Genomic DNA, 22,643 nt, shown 5'->3' on the forward strand with positions numbered 1-22,643 from the left:
CTCAGGCAGGGCCTACATGACTATGGATGAACTGGGCAAGGAGGCTATTTTGCCCAGGGCTCTCCTGCTGAAGGGGCGTACAGGGCTAGGTTCATTATGTGAGGTGCCATCTCTACCCTAAGGTGGCACTGCTGACAAATACCCGTAGGGCAAATGCTCTAAATTGTTTTTCTCACAGCAGGTATGGGCTAATGGTGCTAACCTCTCCTTGGGTCACCTCTGTGATCAAGGGCTGGCATTTGCAGGCTGCCTGCCCCAGACTGAAATCTGGGCTGGACCTGACAAGATAAAGGAAGCTTTGCTTCTGTTACAGACTGTGGGCAAATCCCTGCCTGGCTCTAGGTCTCAGTTTCTGCATTTGTAACACAAAAGGGCTAGACTAACTGATGGTCAAGGTCCTTCTGGTGTCTGATTTTACCTACAGCCTTTGTATCCGTATCTTAGGGTCCTCACCCGGCTAGGGATCCAACACTGGATGTTGGCTCTTTAGTGCCCTAATCAACAGAAGCAAAGCACCACATCTCAGGGCCAGGGACCCCCATACAGAACACCTCTGGCATGTCAAACCTGATCTACCCTCTCATCCTAGTCAGGTGAGTGAAAATCTTTCTACTAAAATTCCAACCCAAAACCTTATTCCCTCCCCAGAGTAAGCGCCAACCCTACTCACAGCTTCAGCTACCATCTGGGTGACAACTGCAAAGCCCAGCTGATGAATAGGACCCTTCATGCTGGCCATCCTTCAATGAAGAACTTAAAACACCAAGCATCTCTTGCACTTTGACAATATCCCTCCAATATCACAATAATGGCCAAGCTCCAGGCGGTAGAAGGAGAGAAAACCCAATATCTCAGGGATATAATCTAATCTTAGCAGCCTTAAGCAGACCAAGAAAAACAAGTTTTATTCTTGCTGGACTCTTGTATTAACTTTTTCTGACATTGAGTTTCATGATCTGCCTATTTATGGGTGGGGGTAGGGAATAGAAAAACAAACAGATTGCTTTTTCCATATTGATATTCCATAAGCTAGAAAAGATCTCTAAAGCTTCTATGATCTTTTTTCTCTCCCTCCTCTCTCCAAAGTTCACCCAGAAGTTTCCTTTAATTGGAAGTGTTTCTTCTGTTTCATTTAGAGATGTGATGTTCGACATGGGACCTCGTTTTCAAAGCAACCCCTTTCAGGCTTGCTTTTGTTCATCAGAGAAACCTAGCCCAGACCCAAGACTGAACAGACTCACCTCAGTGTAATGAAATTGAAGAATAAATGAAGGAGGGAACAGACTTCAAAAGAAAAGTCTGCCCCTCGGCAAAGGAAGGGGATGAGAACAATGATACTCGGAATAGCCCAGATCATTTTCCCTTTGTCATTAGAGAGCCCCTGAGGACCGATTCCTGTTTGACTTGGAGCCTGTAGTTTTGACAAAGTTCCTGAACATGACCCCTAAATTGATTTTAAATCCTTCTTCAGAAGAAACCGAAATGATAAAACACACAGCACCTTTTAGAGACCATCTGCCAGAAACCACTCAACAGATGGGGGCTTAAAACTCTGTTAGCCTACAGCCTTACCAGTCTTTGTTTCAACTTTAAGAGAACTTGCAGGTGTTAAATGGAGCTCCAGGATTGCAGACCTCTTCAGGGCATAGGTTTTAAGGAGAACTCCATGATAATTACTAGACAAGTGGATCAGAACAGGCCTACAAGGCTCCAGCCAAGCCCATTTCATGGTTCATGTAGAGGTCTCAAGACATGCAAAAACACCTTCTCCAATCACAGGTACTTAGGCTATGTTTTCTTTAGTTGAAAATTCATAAAGAAAGCTCTCAGAGAACAATAAACTCCTATACAACAGCCCACAAAATTTAGGCTTACAATCCAAAATACCTAAATCTTGCAACTTTTCCTATTTCCATATCGGTTTCCTACATGACCTTGAGACTAGCAAATGCCAAAGAGAGTTTCTAATCCCAGAGGCCCACAGAAGAGAAGCTACTTGCCCAAAACTTTGCAGGGTGTTGGTAGAAGAAAGAAGACCTCACCAAAGGACAGTGTCCTTCTTGATATCTCTGCTATTCTAGGCCCAGTGTGATGGGAGGACCAGGTAGAGGGCAGGTAGGTAGAGGGCAGGCAGGTAGAGGGCAGGGTGGACTAAGACAGGGAAGTGTGCTAATCTGGTTATTTGTTGCTGTGTAATGAACTCCAGTACTTAGGTTAAAACAATGATATCAATAGCTCATCCCTGTTCCACTCAGGGTCAGCTGGGGCATTTGAAGACTGGGGCCTTTGGAATCATCTGAAAGCTCATTCACTCACATGTCTGGTGGTTGATGCTGGCTCTTGGCTGGGCCCTCATCCAGGGTAATAGCTGGAGCACCTACCTAAAGTGCCCATCCATGTGGCTGCTTGGCTTCTTCACAGTGTGTTGGCTGGGTTCCAAGGTCAGGGGTGGAAGGAATCTCAAGAGAGAGATAGAGAGCCAGATGGAAGCTATTTCCTTTTCCACTGTAGCCTCAAAAGCCACTCAGTGTCACTTCTGTTGCATTTGATTAGGTGTACATCAGTCAGGTAAGACCACTTTTGAGGTAAAGGTAGGGCTGTCAAAGAATTTGCAGACATGTTTTCAAACTACCACACAGCCAAAGACTTCTTTTTCTATCACATGAGATAGAAAGTAGGAGTGGGCCACAGGAACACTTGCTTGACTCCGTGCCTGCTCTGTAAAAGCACTATAATGAACATTTTCTGTGCTTTTCTCATTTCAATTTTGGTCCTAACAACAGAAACCACACTCGCATTTTGCAAGTGAAGAAACTGAGACTCAGATAGGTAACTCATCTACACTCACTAGGAAATGGCAGAGAAAGGTGGTATCACAGGTCAGGATCTAAAGCCCATTTTCTTCTCACAAGTTACTCTTCTTCAGCAGTGGACAGGAACTGGATCCTGGTGATGTGCGATGGTTAACTTTATGTGTCAACTTGACTGGGCCAAGAGATGCCCAGTTAAACATTATTTAACTGAGTTAAAGGCAGTTAAATACCTGGGTTGTCTATACAGGTATTTCCAGAAGGGATTAGCACTTGAATTGGTGGACTGGAATAAATAAAGTAGATGGCCTTCCCCAATGTGAGTGGACATTATCCAACCCCGTAGGGTCTGAATAGAATGAAAAGAGGGAATTAGGTGGAATTTCCTCTCTCATCCTGACTGCATGAACTGAGACATCAGTCTTCTCCTGCCCTGGGACTAGAAATTAGACCATCAGTGGTACTTCTGTTTCTCAGGCCTTCAGACTCAAACTGGAGTTGTCACCACTGGCTCTCCTGGGTCTTCAGCTTGCAGATAGCAGACCATGGAAATTTTCAGCTTCCACAAATGCATGAGCCAATTCCTTATCATGAATCATATATATCTGTATCTATATATTATATTGGTTTTGTTTCTCTGGAGACCCCTACATGGTGCAACATCCTAAGAAATGCTGAGCCCTAGAGAATTGTGTTATGATTGAACTCTCCCTCATATGCAATAAAATGAGCAAAATTCTCTCTCCTAGTTGCTGGCAAAGTCTACCTATACAGATGGGGAAAAGGTTGGTACTCTCACCTTGCATGGAGTATTCCTGTTGAGACTATGCATATCTGATGTGCTAATGGAGGAATCAGGGGTTCTTTGCTTGGCTAGATCTTTTTCATCCTTCAGGTCTAGGCTAAATTTCACCTTTTCAAGGAATCCTTCCTTAATCACTATCAGAGGAGGTTCCTACACACCGATCTGTTCCATCACTGCCCATTGTTTGTTTTCCTTCACACTACTTAGTTACTTGTTCATTGTCTGCCTCCTGTCCTAGATTGTAAGGTCCATAAGGGCAGAGACAACCTCTATTTTATTCATCTATACCAAGTGCCTAAAATAGTGGCTAGCAGGGAGTATGTGCTAAATAAATATTTATTGGATGAACAAATGAATAAAAGAATAATCTAGACTGTGAAAATGCTGAGATCAATTTTTGACCTCCAGAATGCTAGGACTATAGGTCCATACCCTGAAGCCCCACTATGGAAGAATCAGATCTTAATGAAGCACTTACTTTGAATCAGATACTCTGCTAAAATTCCCACTGAGGTCTGTCTGATTCCACAGCTTTATCTCTCTGCTATTAGGCAATACTGCCAACTATGGGTTTCTTTAAAGGTCTAATAAAAAAGCAAATGGAGATCAGCTTTGAACAATCAATTTTTGTGAAAAATGAGAATTGCGTGGCAAAATCTCTAAGAATGTATTCCTAATGTAAACCTAGTATTTGGATCAGGTCCCTGCTACCTAGTGAGGGGTGCCCAAATGGTATGAGCAGTATTTGTGAGCCCCTCGAAGCCTAGATCTTCAGAAGACACATAGGAAGAGGTGTGATAAGTGTTGGCTTTGCTTGAACCCTTTAAATACAAGGACGACTTGCTGTAAATTATACTAAGCTCTCAATTTTCTACACAGGCTAAGGTTTGATGTGGAACATGGCCTCTGTACCACCTCCAGCATCCCCTAGTTGTGTCTTGTGATGCACTTAGGTAACTCAGAGACCTATTGGTGAGAGACTCTTGATGTTTTCTGGGATCCTCCACAACTCTAGGACTTCAGGCTAGTTTAGGAGAAGTTCCTATAACTGTTTCTAGTTACTAGCTTTGAGATATTTATTGCACTCTAAGCTCTTCATATTTGCTACTCAGTCTACTACATTTGAGCCAAATTCCCAGTGTCTTCTCACCTGAAAGAGAGAAATAGAATCTAGCTTGCATTTGCCAGCCCTTCTATTCATCCTGCGGAAACATAATGGAATAAGCCATGTAGATGTTGTTATGCTAAAAGAACCATAGTCCCTGAGATGAATATCATGCAGTCCTATACTTCTCACAGAATCTCAGGGTTGGAAGGCTGTCAAGTCCATGTCCCATCTCAAAACCTTTGGCAACGATAGCTGATTCTTCTGCCTCTCCTCCACCAGTGCCAAGTGTGTGTGTGTGTGTGTGTGTGTGTGTGTGTGTGTGTGTTGGAAGGGAGAGGGTATCACTCTAATTTATAAGTGATCAATAATGACTGATGGAAAGGTCTTCCTTACTTAGAACTCCAACTTGACCTCCCTCAAACTGCCTTTGGAAATTGGGGGGAAAAGAGCCATTTCTTCTCTTCTAATCAGTACACTATTCATGATAGTATGTTCCAACTAGTATGAAATTTTAAAAACTTATCTTTGGAAGCAGGTGCTCTTAAGAAAAATTGCTTCCACAATCAAACCTAAAAACAAATCTCAGGAACAATTATTTATAGGTAGTAGACATTTGAAAAAAAACTATGTATGTTCTCATTCATTTGGGGAATATAAATAATAGTGAAAGGGAATATAAGGGAAGGGGGAAGAAATGTGTGGGAAATATCAGAAAGGGAGACAGAATGTAAAGACTGCTAACTCTGGGAAACGAACTAGGGGTGTTGGAAGGGGAGGAGGGCAGGGGGTGGGAGTGAATGGGTGACGGGCACTGGGGGTTATTCTGTATGTTAGTAAATTGAACACCAATAAAAATAAAATAAAATAAAAAAAAAACTATGAATGAATGAATGGGCAGGTTTCTTCATGCCAATAAAAGTGGAGGTTTCCATAATATTCTTTATAGATATTATTGGGTCACCATCCAGGTACTTTAGTTTTGGAGGGAGAACCTCAGAGACAGAGCATATGTTTTCTATCCCTAGCCCTGACCCCAGCCTGGGAAAACAGAAGAAGCATTATCTGAAATTTCCTGTCCCCTCAATGTCTAGCACAGGGACTAACACAGACTGAATGCTCATCAAATCCTCAGAGGATTTCCAAAAATGGAAAGAGCACCAGAGAAGGTATAACCCAAACACTTTCCTCCCAGAAATATAAAACAGAAGCAAACAGTAACATTCAGATTTGAGGCCCAGCTATCCTAAGACATAACCTAGGGAGCTCCTGGAAGACTTAGGATTTGCATACCATCAGCCCTAAACACCTTTGCATCTGCTACAGTTGCCTGAAGTTCCTCTATGAAAGACTAGAGTCTATCACAGCACATACTGTCAACCTTTCCCTTCCAAAGAAGCAAGACCCAAAGAAAAGATAAATTAATCTCAACTCACATGAAGGTGTAAAGGATTGTTAGCAGGCCCTTTCTGGAAACCAGCTACAAACAAAAGACTGAGTCAAGTAAGTCCTTAATCTCTGCTTCTCTGGACCTAGTGTTAAGAATTAACTGACAAAAAAAAAAAAAAAAGGAATTAACTGACAATGCTTGTCTACTCTGGGTAAGGTGGAGGTGAGGAGGTAGTTTGGAAGGACATTTGGGTAGACTTTCCTTCTTAAAAGATGCAAGTCCCACAACAAGGGATCTGCATGGTGCTCTTTGACTCTATACTCTTTAGGTGTTGGCCAGCTCTCCAGTGCTTTGCAAGGGTATCTAGTTTCATATTACTTACCCACTGGGGCTCCAAGATGTCTGAGTGAGGAGCCACACAACACTGGTACTTTTTAAGAGTCCTTAGTCTACTCTGGAATGATACTTTGTACTCCTAGCTGTATGAATTAGTGCCCACATATAACAGGGCTCCAAGCACATGGTCTAAGGCGATGCTTCTCAAATGTTAATATGTAAACAGATCACCTGGGATTCATGTTGGAAATGCAGATTCCAGTTCAGTAGGTCTGGCTGAGCCTGGAGTTCTGCATTTCTAACAAGCTCCCAGGCAATGTCCATGCTGCTGATCCACAGACCATACTTTGGGCTATAAAGATCTATTCAATAAGGTAAGTCCTAAAATTTACTGTGTTGTATTAAGCCTCTTGGAAGCATGTTAAGTAGGCACTATCCCCAGGCCCCCAACTTCAAAGATTTTGATTCAACAGATCTGAAGTAAGGCCTAGGAATCTGCAAATTTAATAAGCACATCAAAGTGATTCATAGAAGCAGTTAGTGAACAGTACTTTAAAAGATACTGACAGAGAAGATTTCAGGGAGGGTGTGTCCCCTGACTTGTCCAGAGCAGAAACAACACACTGGCATCCACTCCTCCTGACCACCAAGAACAGTGGCTCTCAAACTTTAGAGGGCATCAAAATTATCTAGAATACCTGTTAAAGCACTGACTGCAGGGCCACCCTCAGAGTTCCTGATTCAGTAGGTTGGGAATGGGGTCTGAGAATCAACATTGCTAACAAGTTTCCAGGTAATGCTGATGTGGTCTGGCTGCCAACTTTAAAAGTCAACCTAGTTGAAAAGTAATCTTATTAAAATCAAATCACCAGCTTTTCAACCCAGCCTTGCATTCCCACCCCCATTTTAACATATCTTGGGGGTGTGGGCTTGGTAGTGTGTCTTTTAAAACAACTCCTCAGATGCCAAGTATCCTTCAGGGAACAAGCCGTCCAAGGGAAAGACCTTTAATCCTGAATAAATAATAGGGCTGAATACATATCCTCAGGGCTCCAGAAGGACCTGTGGGACCACTTGCTAATTGGTGTGGGGTCTAGTCGGGGCTGTGTCTTCTTACCTCTGAAGGATGTTCTTAGGCCCAAGCTCAAGGAAAGACCCAGCCATGCTAAGCAGGAGGGAAGCTCCTACACGGGGGACTCCATTCTCTCTCCTAGTCTCCAAAGAAAAGGAGGTCATGGCTTCCTCCGTGGCCCAAAAAAATCCCTAAGCCTGATGAGTTCAATCATTTATTAGCTCACATGAAGGGAGTATTGGTGTAGCTCTATAGCTTGTCCATATGGAAATGAGGGTAACACCTTTTAGTTCATTGGATCCTTCTTCAGACTCCAACAAGACAGGGAGAAATGAGATGGGAACACATTCTCTCTGGGGACCTATGTTAACTAGAGCTGTGACCACCTCCCTTAAAACAACCCCAGACTCTGGAAAGCAGGTTCATGTCAACATCTTAAGGGCAGGCTTAGCCTGAAGAAATGAGGCTTCCTTGTCAGGAAGGAACAGCCTCAAGAAGTATCTCAGGGAGGGAGTGAGAGCCAGAAAACATCCATCCTAGATAAACAGCATCTTAGCTGAGTGTGTGTACATAGATCTGGGACCTGAAAAGTAGTTTTGTTTGGGCTTGGCTTGCCCCATGGTCTCAGCAGAGGTAAAAGTGCTGGGTCTCATGCTTGTTGGGTTTGAGCATTGCATCTTCTTTTTTTATTTCTATGTAATGATTCCACCCCCTTTGCCTTCTGGCACTCTGAGCAAGTGAATCACACCAAATAACTGATTTCTGAGGCAGCAGCACAGGATCCCAAGTGTCAGGACCCTACCTGTACCAGGCTCCAATCTGCCAACGCTTAGGGACAGTTTTGAGGCAGGCACTACCTTCCTTGAGGTGACACATAGCCAGGTAATGTTGAGGCACAGGGAGCGTTCATCATGTTCTAGATTCTTTGGGACAGTTTCTGGTTCAAATATCGTGTCTTCTTGCTGGACACAAGTCCTGACTTTTGGGGATGAAAATATACATAATCCCTAGAAATGCTATTAATAATAGCAGTACAATAACAATGGTGACAATTGTAACTAACCTTTTTGAGACTCAGGTAGTACAGTTAATGTTGTCCCCATTTTAGAGATGAAGACACAGACTCAGAAGCTAGCTATGGTAATTACACAAAACTACCGCTGTCTAACCTGGATCTGTCTGTCACCAAAGACCTTACCTGTCCCCTATACCCTGCTGCTTCTCCCCTCACATACTACCCCAACCCTGTAAAATAACTCTGGAAGGTAGGAAGAAGGAAAAACAGTCTTGTCATCGGAGCCAGCTGTGCCAACGTCACTCCTCAAAAAGTCGAAAGATGTACCTCAAGGCCGAGCAAGGGGATTCAGAGCTGGAACAGGGAGTAGGGCACGGCTGGATGGATGCCCACACTCCAGGACAGCTGCCTCAGTACCTGCCAGGGCCTGCAAGTGGAGTCAATGGGGACAGCCCCTGAGCCACATGTGTGGACACATGTCCAGTTGCCACCGGGTCCTGGCTAGAGGGAGCGCATTCCAGCCCTCCCATTCATACCAAGCCCGGGAAAAGGTGCCCGTCTCCTCTGCCAGGCCCATTAAGGCTTATTCCTCCTCTCCTGGACACCCTGCTGAGGGCCCGCCAGCTCTGAAAAGGCCTTTGAAGCGAACATCGCTCTGCTCATGGCAGAGACCCACAAAGCAGGAGAAACGGACTGAGAATTTCAGAATGTGCAATAAAATGGAAACCCCTTCAATGTCCCCAGCACCAAAGCATTAAAATAAAATCATTTGACAATTATTTGCCTGGATCGAGAAAGCGAAGTCATTTTGGAAGTGGCTACTAATCTTCAAAAAGAACGAGTGTGATTTGATCCATGGAAAGAACCCGAGTGCTTGAAGATTTCACTGCCCGAGGCCCTGCACTTTCATGAGGTATCGACAAACCTGGAGGGTGAGTTATGGGGGGTGCACGACCACTGTGAGCATTTGCAGAAGTGGTAGGCGTCAACTAAGTTAAGATCAATGATTTCCTTGATTACCTTGTTTCTCCCTCTTGCGAGCCGGGTCTCCGTCTCAATTTCTATTCCTATCGGCCAGAAAAATAAAGATTGTTTACAGAGCTGAAATAATACCTGCTTGGTTTATCTTATTTTAGAAACAATAAAAGCTGGGGAGTTGGAGGGATTAAGGAGGAAAAAATCAATTGTGTTCTTTCATGTTGGAGACATTAAAAAATAAGTCACTGGGCTACCTGCTCTAAGGCCCAATTTGGCTCTCCATTACCCAGGGCGATTTCCAATTTCATCCTGCAGCTTTTCAAGATTTAAACTCAACTGAACTATAACAGGGTGCCCTTGACGGACTCCACGAAACTTTCTCTGGTCAGTTTTTGGCTCTTCCAGGCCACTGACTTGATGTTAAAAATGCCAAAAGAAACAGAGATATTTGCTTTTGTCATGAACACCTAAGCACAGTCGGTACTCTAAATCTGGCTGAATTGCTTTAAATGCTTTCAAAGTGTTTCCTATCTTCTTACTTTGTAGTATCTTTCTAAAAATTGGTTTTTTGTTTGTTTTAAAGATTTTATTTATTCATGAAAGACACACAGAGAGAGGCAGAAACATGGGCAGAGGGAGAAGCAGGCTCCCTGTGGGGAACCTGATGCGGGACTCGATCCCAGGACTCCAGGATCATGACCCGAGCCAAAGGGAGATGCTCAACTGCTGAGCCATCCAGGCAACCTGACTTCGTAGGATCTTTCCTACGGGAAAGAGGCACCAAGTCGGTGGCCAACACCACTGTCTGAGGGCTGTCAGTTTCCTGGCCCCTCTCCTCTCAGAGGACCAGCTGCTCCCTCCAAAACACCTCAACCTTGCACTCACAGACCTTGACTCTCCATGAGTGAGTGGCCTCCACATGAGGACCTAGGCTACATCACCAAATGATTTTGCCAGGAAACTCCAGTGTGTCAAACAGCCAGCCAGCCTCAACTCCGTGTCAAGACAAATCCGTTGGCAGGTGCTTGGAGAAGGAACCCCAGGGCTTGGGTGGAGGAATTCTCCAAGGATGTATTTTACCACAGCTCCTGTTTCTGCAGACCATCTCAGGGGACCAGGATTCAAAGGGAACGCAATGAAAAATGCTTCCTTCACCTCTGAATGGATCATGCCAAGTGGGAGAGGGCTGGGTTTGAGAAGGGGAAGCGGGAGACAGGAGCTCAGCACTCCTGGGAGCCCTGCCTGTGCCAGGCAATAAGCCAGGCAGCATGACATCCTTTCCCATGTGGTTCTCAATGTATTGGCTTCATAAGGCGCACAGAAATAGCCACCTCCCCATTTTGCACATGGGGAGACCGAAGCTCTGAAGGGGTAGTTAACTTGCCTGAGGTCAGAGCTTGTCAGCAGAAGAACACACAGGGCTGGCAGGGAGCCCAAGCTCTTCTTACTGGCTGTCCCCACTGACAAGGGAATAGCAACAGGGCGGGGTGTGGCCCCTTGGGGTCTCCAAGCCACCCTATGGATCCACCCATCAGTCTTCAGACCTGTCAGTTCATCCCTTCCCACCAGTGCTAAAATGACTTGATAATAATAATAAACACAAGTTTTGAAAAGTATGTGCCAGGAAGCTGCGGTGAGCTCAGATCCATCTCAGGAGTGCTGACACAAGCATCAAGCTGGAACACAGAAATATCTGAACGCCGCACGCAGGACGGATAGGCTGCCAAATACAGAGGCAGTGCACCCCCATCCTTCGGTGTCCTAGACTCTTCTGTGCTCCGGTGGTATGTTGGGCTGCCCCACCTCTAAGCCCCTGCACCCGCGGCTCCCTCTGCTCCAGAGCTCTCCTTCCCTTCTTTACTTAGCCAACTTCTGGTCTTGCTTCACAGCCAGCTGCAAGTGCCCCTGTGGGGAGAAGCCTTCCCTGACCTCCCTGTCAAGTGCTCTCAAGGCCCCTAGGACCTCTCATTGATGGCCCTCTCCTACTTCATTGTTCCTAAGTACCTGTGCCATATTGCCTTCCCATCCAGGCTGCAAGGCTATAAGGCTATAACCTCGAATGAGACCCAAGATCCCATCCGTTTACCTCCCATGCTATCACCGGCTTGAGTCATAAATACAGCTGCCTGCTTTACAACTGCCTCAGGGCTCTGAGCTAAGCCCCTTGCAGAGGTACAGTCCATCACATATTCATTCATTTATCTTTTTAAAAAATATTTAATTTATTTATTTGACAGAGAGAGAGCACAAGCAGGGGGAGTAGCAGAAGGACAAGCAGACACCCCACGGAGTGGGGACCCCAAATCGGGGCTGGATCCCAGGACCTCAGGGTCATGACCTGAGTCAAAGGCAGACGCTTAACCTACTGAGCCACCCAGGCACCCTCACTCCTTTATTCTTCAAATAAGTGCCAGACACTGTGCGGGGGATTAGGAACATAATAGTGAACAAGACCAAGAGTAAAGAACACAGATGTACAATGTCAGGGTGAGGTAAAAGCTTTGATGACAAAGTAAAGCAGATTAGGGTACTAGAGAGTGAGAGCATAGCCAGGGATGGCCTTGGAGGAGACAGCAGTCGAGGAGTCTCCTCCATGTGTGGAAGGAATGAACACCAGGGGATACTGGGAGAAGAGAGTTCGGGCAGAGGACACATCGAATGCAGAGACTGTAAGGCAGGTGCCCATGTGGTAGGTCCAGGAAAGGCCAGGCAGCCACAGTGGCTGGAGTGAAGTCTGGGAGAGGAGAATAGCGGGAGGTGAGGTCAGAGGGGCAGGCTGGAGCAAGATGATATGGTAACAATAGCTGGTACCAGGCACCATTCTAGGTGCCCTCTGAGAGCCCATCGTCCCCGTTTCCTAATGACAAGGCTTCGCAAAGAAAGGCCAACTGTCTGCTTCATTACACAAGTGGCTGAGGCAGGATCCGAATGAAGGCAGTCTGATTCCAACCCATGCTCTTGCTATATGCCACCCCTTTAAGCCCAGTACATAAGGCTGCCAGATAAAACAAAGGATGCTTAGCTACATTTTAATTTCAGATAAACAGGAAGTCTTTTTTTTAGTTTACATACATCCCAAATATTGTGTGGGCATCATGTTTTTGTTTTTGTTGCTTTGTGGCTTTATGGGTCAGATCTGTCAGCCCAACATGTAAGCTATAATAAACTTTGGATTTTTCCTAAATGTGCTGGAATCCTTTAGAGCAGAAGTCAGCATACTTCTACAAAGAATCAGATAGTAAATATTTGGGGCTTTGAAAGCTACATTCAGTCTTTGTCATATATTTTTCTTTGTTTTTGGTTGCTGTTGTTTTCAACAACCCTTTGACATCTAAAAGCCAATCTTAGCCTGCGGGGCATGCCAGCCACAGATTCTGATCCTTGATCTAGAAGGTTCTAAGTGTTGGACAGACATGGTTAGACTTATGTCTTGATGCTCTGCATTTGAGAAAACTCTCAATAGTTACTCCTTACCCACAATACTGTTATTTAGGGAGCAAGAAGGAGTTGGTTGATTTTGGTTTAACATTGGCTAGAAGAATAGCTCCCTGCTGGCCTCAGAGTTGGCACCACTTTGGCATTACGGTTCAACCATGGTTTCCAATTAGCAAGGGTAAGCCTTTTCTGAGGATGAGGCTAATCCCAGTTTTGTCTGGAAGGGTGATCTGGCCCCAAGGCTCCCATGCTCATAAGATGTATCAGAGATGAGCAAGTTTTGCATTATGTGTACCATGCCTCCTTGGGCTCCTTTCTGCTCCTTGTCCTTCTGTGTGTTTGCATCAGGGCCCCTGGCACTCTCCTTGGCTTCTTCCTCTCCCCTCAGGCTCTACTGCTGCCTTATTCATCATTTGTCCCCATGGGTGACTGCCTCCTGGCCTCTACTGCTTCTTGCTCTTTCTTCTCCTAATTAAAGAGACTTCAGCCAAAATGCATTCCTTTCTCCATCAGACCTTCAAGTTCCCCATTTTCAGGACATTTCAGATTTGCCTGGAAGAGTCTCGGAGGCAAAGTTTGTTTTCCTTTTGTTCTTACTATGCTCTACAAGGCCCTTTCCTTGCCTAAGAAGGCAAGGAAACCACTGCCTTTTTATACACACTTGGTGTGCATCATCCTACGATTTGACTTCACAAGGCACACTCCACTTTGCACATAATGAAGGCACGAGAATATTTGCCAAGTGGAACCCTTTCATGTCCAGTCTCCTCCTCTGTGTGTCTAAGCTATCGCCTCACTGCTTGCCGGCTTCATCTCTTTTCTGAAGTTAGCCAATTTGCATGCACGTCTACAGGATCCTCACACAAGACTTCTTTCTTCATTATTGTGTCTTCCCGATCTTTAAAAATATCCATCACCCTTTACCTAACTTAGGTTTTCTGTCTGCCTTTCCATTTAGAAAATTTAGTGGGTAATTTAGCTAACTATACGGTACCTGGTGTACAAGAGATGGTAGTAATAATAAAACAGTCAAGCAATACCATTTATTGAGCCCTCTACTTAGAAAGTTCTAGAGAAATAGAAGATCTCTGGATACGTATGTGTGCATGGGCAAGGGCATGTAGGCATGTGCATATATGTGTGAGTGTGTAGGTGGAAGGAGAGGAATGTCATTTTGATTTAGTCTTCCAGGGATAGATAGAGTGCAGGAGTCTTCTCTTTGACATCCGCCCTAGGGAGTTTCCAATGCCTGGGTTTGACCAATCTGACTGTTTTAAATCAGAAGCGCTCTGGCTTTTGGACAGGATTTAAAATCATAATAAGAGAGATATCTATAATTTCTCTCTCCCTTTTCTATAATCTGGTCCTTTGGGTTGCACAGTCTTGTGGAATTTGTAGCTGGAGAAACCCATTAGTGATAGGTACATGATGAACAGATCCGAGTATTTATTTAACAACATTGCAGATGAAAGTATTAATAAGTCACTGCTTCCAAAGTCAAAAGCCATTGTCACATTAATTCATTTGTGCACACAAGATGTCCACTGCTCCTAAGAGTACAAATAATAGCTTTGCCAATATGAAAGCAAAATATAATTACTCAACAATAAACACACTGTACACTGGTAACAGCTGTTATCAACAGCATGTTTGAAGCCAAAACAAAGGAAGTATTACAGGATTTTTTTAAACCTCTGCCTGTCATTCTTGTGGAGGTAAAGTCATTTTTTTTCCTGTCACAGAAAGGGTGACTGAGCTAGAAGTATTTTACTCAGTCACCATTCTACTCCTACTTTCAGACCAGACAAGATGCTTGGCCTCATTTTGTCTAACCAGAAAATTCTAAAGGAGAGTTACTTAGGTCTTCAGAACAGATCTATTCATTGAACATGTATGAAATTTAATTTTTCTTCCTTGGTATTGGAAAACTAGCTTTGATAGTTGCTTTATTCTAGCTGTGAATTTTATATCAGACTTCCAGATAAACAGAAGCCACACAGCAATGACCAATGGCCAGTCACCATTTATACTGAGAATCTTGTCTGATAGTCTTAGCCATGGGATGAAAGTGATGGTAAATATAGTCAGTCTATTTTGGGAATATATATATAATATATAATATATATATATATTATATATAATATATATATATATAAAATCTTTTTCCATATAGGCATAGGAATGCCAGCACAACTCAAGGCAAATGTATAATGGACAAAATCTCCTCTCCTTTCTTCACCCCCTACCGCCTACCTGGCCACACACACTTTCCATTTGCTCAGCCTGTCTCTGGAGTCTGAGTGATCAACCTGGGTGAGAATCTTGGTTCCAGCACTTACTATCTTGGTGACCTCAGGCAAGCTATTAACTCTGTAAAGCCACAGTTCTTCATTTGAATATGGGGATAATAATAGCACTTGCATCCTTAATGGGTAAGGAGGAAGCAAAAAAATGCACATCAAAGTCCTAGCTGCCTGCCCTACCTGACACAGAGTAAGGGATTGCTAAATGTCAGCAAGTATTAGTATTAGTATTATTAACCCAGCTCCCCCAGTGCCAAACAACAGGACCCAGTCTTGTCATGGATGTTGCAAGTACTGGACTCCAGCAGCAAAACGGACCTGTCAGATTCCTTAAAGCCCACCCCCTGCCCCCCGCCCTGATTTTTGCTAAGTAGTCTGACCAGTTAGCACCTGTGCAAGTGAGTGCCAGTGGATTCCTGGGTTACCCTATTTGGCTGGCACTTGCCTCCCTGAAGTAAGCATTACAGACACTAATGTTGGGATCTCTGCTCCTTTTTGTTTAGGGTGGAAGGAGTATTTGGAAGCCCATAATCCAACCATGCAGAGAACATTGCAGACAATTCACTAATCAACAGTAAGATCGGGTGAGTTGTCCTCAACATACATCAACATGCCCTGCCTCCTCTGGACCCTGAAGTTCAGAGCCTCTGGCTGTTTTCATACCTACTTCCCTCTGGAATCTCAGGTGCCCCCTCTTTCCCTTCTGCCCTAAGGAAAACAAACAAACAAACAAACCTGTGGGTGGCTGTAGGTTTTTTAGACAGCTCTGCTAAATTACCTCTGCAGCTCTGATCACGCCTGCCAGGGGACACAGGGCCCATCCACCCAGGGACAACACATCCCCTGTCTTAAGAACTTTGTTGTTACACTGCAGAATCTGGCAGCTGCAGGGGCCTTATGACCCCTTACCCACTAACAGAGAATGAACTTGAGCAGACATGGACTTCCACTGTGAAGAAAACAAGGTTTTAGGCCCCATTTATAAACATGAGAGGTAGCAGAATAGAGAGTAAGAATGAACAGACTTTAAGTGGAGCATGTTTCTTAACCCTTTAGCTTTAGTCCATCTGCGCCAAATGAGTGCAATAGTAGGGATGAAGATGCTTTGTCCAGAGAAGCAAGCAGTACTGAGAATTAGCCCCCTGTTTTTCTGCCTGAAGGGCAGTTGTACCCAGGGGCATACAGTTACACTCTTTCTGGAGAAGTAAGTCCTTTAAAATCAGGACCCAGGCTCTGGCAAGCAAAGCAAAGTGGATTGGAAATGATTTCTGGTAGAATTTAAGCAAAGAATACAGAGCAGCTTTCCCCTTCTGCTGTCTGCTGGGGAGGCTCCTGGTGTCCCCATTAAAGAGCCCACTGGCTTGTTCCCTGGCTTCCCACAACCGCAGATAGGGGTCACGTTTGTGAAACAGATTGTCTTCTATGGATGAGAGCCACCTTCCTGGACAAAGACTTCTGAATGGGGTGAGCAATTACTCCCATTGGGTTCCAGTAATGAGTCCAGAAGTTTAGAAGGACTTTAAGCAGGAGGCAAGGAGAATACAATATATATTTAGTATCTAATTTAGATGGTTCATTTAAAAATCAGAAAGCATTCACCTCTACTCAAAAATGGCCCATTCTAGGTTAAATTCTTAATTATTCTGGAAAATGCAAATGAGAAGCTATAAATACAAAGTCGGGGAATAATCACGGTCTGCACAGTGTAAATTCAAGTCAATCGGTAAAGGGGGAAAGAAAATCATTTGCCTTTGACATTAAATCCAGCTGTTCTTTAAAGTCGGTTTTCCCTAGCGGAGGATTTTGTGTTTGCTATGACCAAACCATCTCCAAAACCTTCCGGGTTTAGACAATACTTTAATCTGAACGTCTAATGGTTCATTCTTCTCTAACATCATTGAACATTTCCATTAAACCACAGTTACTATTATCAACATTATGAGGCCTGTCAGAAGTAAGCCCATTGTTCAAATGAATTGACCTCCACTACAATTGACCTTAACATTGCTCAACTGTCTGACAGTCAATTATCTCATGATCTCCCTTCAAATGGGCCTCATTGCTGAAATAACTAATCCATTATGGAGGGAAGGTTATTTTAATAGCTGAGCAGAGGGTTGCTTTTTTCAGTTGCCTGGTGAGGATATGTTGTGAAGCAACTCATAGTCCTCGATCTATCTGACAAGGGAAAAGCATCCTGCTATATCCATGTTTCAAGAGAGACAGAGAGAGAGAGTGATGAGGGAAAGATTCGTAAGGACTCCGGTATGGTTGGGATGATGTTAGTTCTTAAAATATAGCAGTTCTTGAGACATGCTCTACTGTGCCTCTAAGCAATAAAATAGAAGAGGAATGGGGGACTCCCCTAAGGGGGACTTAGTCTGGCTAAGGTATCCAGCCACATGAGGAGGCTGGGGAGAGAGCCATCAGCCTTTTCCTACTCCAAGAATCGATGGCAGGGCCTCAGCAATGGACATTCAATCTGAGTATGGATCTTGCACCACTACTTTCTAGCTGTATGGCATGAGACGGTGCAAAACTTTGCCAAACCTAGATTTCTTCTTCATAGGTATAATGGGGTAATGGTATCTACCACATATGGTTGCTTTGAGAATCAGATGATATACAAGGTACCAATTCAGGACCAGCTCCATAGCAGCCACCAAAATAGTGTTATTACAATTTTTATAAATGCCATCATCCTTCTAGGTGCTTTGAGGGTCAGCTTTTCTCCCAGAGATATGACCCCTATATGATGTGATCTCTTTGCTTAGACAGAGGTCTTGGCTTTGAAAGCCACAAGGATAGGATTTTCCCAGGCCACTAAGGAGGCCTAATAAGATAGGACAGTTAATAAAACTGAGTGCTTCATAAATCAGGAAATTAGGTGTTTTCCCACCAAACCAGGATCAGACCCCATGTTTATCAGCTGCTGGAGACTCAGCTGCCCCTGGAGGAGAAGCCCATATATGGTAGGCCTTGCCTGACAGGCTGTGGAAGAAGGGATAAGGGCATTGTGCTACTGTCTCTTTCTAATTGGTTTTGAGGACTGTGCTCTACAACTTATTTATGATTTGTCTCAGCCCCCTGAGATCCCTGAAACTTTTAGTGCCCAAACCCTAGGGCACTAAAAAGGTAGTCTTGGCTCCTATTCTTATAGAATAAGGTTCAGGGCAATTTGAGGAGGATAGTGCAATGAGAGAGGAGAAAGAAAGAGGAGAGAGAGAAATGGCTTCCTTTAGGGTTCCATGCCTACTTTCAAGGATTCCGAAAACCTCCACCAGTAACAGTCCTCTCAGCCCCCTTGGGAGGTAGAGCACACTAATCTACAGAAGATAGGCAAAGGGACAGGAACCAGGGATATCCTAGGATTCCCTTGTGGTCAGCCATGAATAGAATACAGATTTCCCTCAACCCTAATCCAATGTTCCAATAACTCCCATATTCAGGGTCAATTCCTTGACTTCTGGACACAGAGTTCATCATAAGGGTCCACAGGTCAAGAAGAGGCCTTGGGGTGACTGCAAGACTGGGCAAAGCAGAAGGGGGAGGGTAGGTCCAGCCAGAGAGGCATCTGGCAATAGTCACTAGAAGCCTGAATACCACATGGGCTGGTGGTGTGCTGGAGCCTGCTCTGAAGAACCTCCTTGTGCTAATATTTTCCCAACCCCAAGTTCAGCAACTTCACTCTTACAGACTGAAATTGGCCATGATAAGAGTATTTAAAACACAAATTTCAGCCAATGCCACCAATTAGGAAGTTTTTCCTTTGGAAAATTGGTTGTTCAACATTTACCAGTACACCATAGGGGAAGCCCCATCTTTTACTCATGCATTTACTTCAGGTCAGGCACCATGCAAGGCACCATGGATACATAAAAATAAATAATGGATCTTGTCTGCTTATGTCTTCTGCTCTATCACTGGCTTGATCTATCTCCTCAGGAACCACAGGGATTCACAGGAGCAAAGACATTCAAGTCCAGCCATTTTGCCTTTTGTCATCAGTTTCAATAATAAGGATGTTGGGAAAAAATTAGAAATTCTGGCCTAGAATGAAGGTTGGCAATCATGTTCAAACCCATGGATACTCCATTTTCATATTTCCTTCTAGTTTTCCTTAGGTTGGTTGTATAAAATTATTGCCCAAATATCCATTCTCCAGGAGTTTTTCATTAGAAAATGACTGACAGGTTTTGAAGTTCGAGGGTGGCCTCTTCCAGAAATCTTATACAATGCTCCTCTCTCCCTGCTTCAGCATCACCCAATTCCAGGGCCTCAAGTGTGCTCACAAGTTGGTCAGAAAAACCTTGAAATTGGTCTGCCTATTCTCATCCCTTATCATGAAAATGCTGCCAGATTGAGCTCTCCTTTTCTTAAACTGAAACAAAAATTACCAAAGTAATGCATGTAAATTTTAAAAACTTAGAAAATACAGATAAGCAAAGAAATCGCTAATCTCACCACCCAGTGGTGACCAGGCCTTTCTCTGCACCTTTACATATGCACAGCAGAGAGCGGGTAAATGTTTAACAAGTGGATCTCTGTTAATAAAAACAAAAAGCCTTGACTTACAGTATTTGCCAATTTCCATGATAAATACTTCCATTTGGCTGATTTCAAGCTACCAACATGATGTCACTGAACATGAACTTGAGAAGAGATACTAACAATTAGTTCTTCCGAGCTCGTATGAGTTGGCTCTGGCATACCACTGTAAAACACACATATAATTTTTAATGAAATGTAGAAATACTACATTCTTTTTTGTAACCTCTTCTTTAACACATATTCAGGGGAAAGGGAGGGCATCTTTATTATCAGCCTCTGAGTATAGCTCCTGACTTGTTTGTGGTCCAGCCTCCAAAAGATTCTACTAGAAGCCATTGTGCACACCAGCTTTCTGAGACTCATAGCTCCTGGATGAGGGCAACCCAACACAAAGAGGGCAGAACCAACTTTCGTAAATTCAAGGATTCTTCTAGTAATAGGGACATCGATGTAGTCTACTTTTGACAATGTTCTACTACACCGGTAATAAGAGCCATAGCTATCATTTCATAGGGACTACTATGTCTCAGGTACTGCAATCAGGAATTTACATTTAATTCTTCTTTTTCAATTGATTCTCACAGTAATCTGATAAGGAGTTCACTAGTATTACCCTACCATAAAGACCAAAAGGTAAGATCAAGTTTAAAGAGCTAAGAAATTTGATCAAGGTCACACAACAAACAAACCATTTTGCTTCCCAATACCTTGGTGACCCTTACTCAACTCTTTAAGGGCAGAGCAGGGGTAGATGTCAGGAGACAGTGACTCAGCAAGATAAATGATATGGCCAAAGCCACAGAGCTAGATAAGGAGACCAACCATCCTGGCCCAGGACTGCCGCAATTTTGAAATGAAATATCCAAAGTCCTGGACAGCCCATTAGTCCCAGGCAAACCAGGACCACTGGTCACTCTGTGAAGGATTAGAACCCAAGACCTCCTAGCACAATGCTCTTTCTACCACAAACTATACTCTCTTTCTTCATAATGGAAGATGAAGTCATTAAGATGCACATGTTCATTTTTCCTGGCCCTTCATAAAATAGGCATTTCAGAATCTGTTTAGAACATTAATCACTCAGGCTCTCAAGAAGAGACAGACCCCAGCTGGAGCTGTTCTTTCTATATACTCCAGTGATGAAATGCCCAGTTTCTCCCCTGCCTCTTCCCCCCACACGGCACACCTGGACTCCTGCCACTCATCTGTGTAATGTGCCTAGCACCATCTGGCCCGGCATCTAGTGCCCTGTCAACAAGGATGTCAAACAGGCAAGATGAAAGGACATAACTCCAAGGAACACCGCTCATCTTCTAGCCCCAGTATGGAGGAAGTCATGACAATTACTCATTAGGTAGCTACAAGGAGAGAAAAATGACTCAGTGCTGTCTGGCTGTCGGTTGGTGCCTGGAGCAGTCTTTGCAATTTCTTGTTTCAGCAAGTCTTCTGGAGGATCCTAAGTCTTTCAAATTACGGTGGATATAGGCTAGAATATCTCAAGAAGCTACCAAGAATTTTCACGGTTTAGAGATCCGATGACTACTTTGGCAATGTCCATGGCAACATTCTGTCAGCATGTTCTCTGTGTGAAAAGTGGCAGAGGGGAGAATGAACACATTTAGCAAAGGGAACCAGAGCTCTGAAAGGCCTAATCTTCCCATCCAGTATCTGAGCCAGCCTTAAGTTCCAAGTAAATGTAGGCCTAATAAGTGGCAATTGAGCAACTGCTGGAAAAGCTCATGACTTTTTGATAGATAAACTTACTCATGCCCTGTTCTGAAACTCTACTAATACCTTCTTAGTATAAAGCAAGAAGAAATTGCAAAGAAAGAAAGGTAGCTTTGATTACACAAATTTCTATTAATTTCTATGTCAGAAGATGTCAAAACAAAAGTAAAAAAGGAAACAAACAGTAGGCAAAGATAAAACAAAAGGTTGATTACATTGATATATAGAGTTCTTGATAATCAAAAATAATAAATCTCAAAATATTAAATTGAGCCAAATTTAACAAAAAGAAAAATTTTAAAGTTGCTTCATATATAAAATAAATAAGGGGAATCATTTAATCAAATACAGAAATGAAAATTTTAAAAATGAAATTTGCTTGTAAAATATATACACACCCAAACACACACACTGTGTAAGGGACTAGAGAAATAGTCTATCTATCTTCTGCTGGTGGTACCATATATGAGAGCAACTTTTTAATTTGGCAATTTGATAATATGCATTAAGATCTTTGGGAAAAGTTTTCAATTAGCAATAATTGCACCTCAGATAAACCTCATTGGCTACGATACTGCCACTGGGAATGGGGCCAAAAGATCTTGAGCACCTGAGTGGCTCAGTCAGTTAAGTGTCCGACTCTTGATTTTGGCCCAGATCATGATCTTGGGTCAAAGATCGAACCTTGTGTGGGCCCTGCACTGAACATAGAGCCTGGTTAAGATTCTCTCTCTCCCTCTCGCTCTGCCCTTCCTCCCACTCACTTGCATGCTCCCTTTCTCTCTCAAATAAATAAATAAATAAATAAATAAATAAATAAATAAATAAATAATAAAATCTTTAAAAAAAGATCTTTAGTGATGTCTGTTTTCTATAAACTAGTAAATCTATTCCTATAAATTCTAAAAGAACAATAAGAAATGGGTTAAAATAGTATTGCATATAAGAGATTATCAATTAAAGCATTATTTATAATAATGAAAAATCAAAAGTGCCAAAATAATTTAAAATACAAATTATATCAATATAGTAAAATTTTGCAATCATTAAGAATCATGTTTTCAAAAGATTTAATGATATAAGAAAAGTTCACAATATAATTTTGAGTATAAAAG

The 22,643-nt window shown here is 43.3% G+C and overlaps 1 protein-coding gene and 1 pseudogene across 1 annotated transcript in view; both read right to left on the bottom strand.

Moving 5' to 3' along the window:
* The window catches only part of ALK (ALK receptor tyrosine kinase), a 680,979-nt gene that overhangs the window by 518,460 nt on the left and 139,876 nt on the right, over positions 1-22,643 (bottom strand). The window lies entirely within an intron of this gene.
* On the bottom strand, positions 21,988-22,120 carry LOC119864046 (annotated as a pseudogene).

Source organism: Canis lupus, chromosome 17 (genome assembly GCF_011100685.1).
Source record: "Canis lupus familiaris isolate Mischka breed German Shepherd chromosome 17, alternate assembly UU_Cfam_GSD_1.0, whole genome shotgun sequence".
In the NCBI taxonomy this organism is placed as follows: domain Eukaryota; kingdom Metazoa; phylum Chordata; class Mammalia; order Carnivora; family Canidae; genus Canis; species Canis lupus.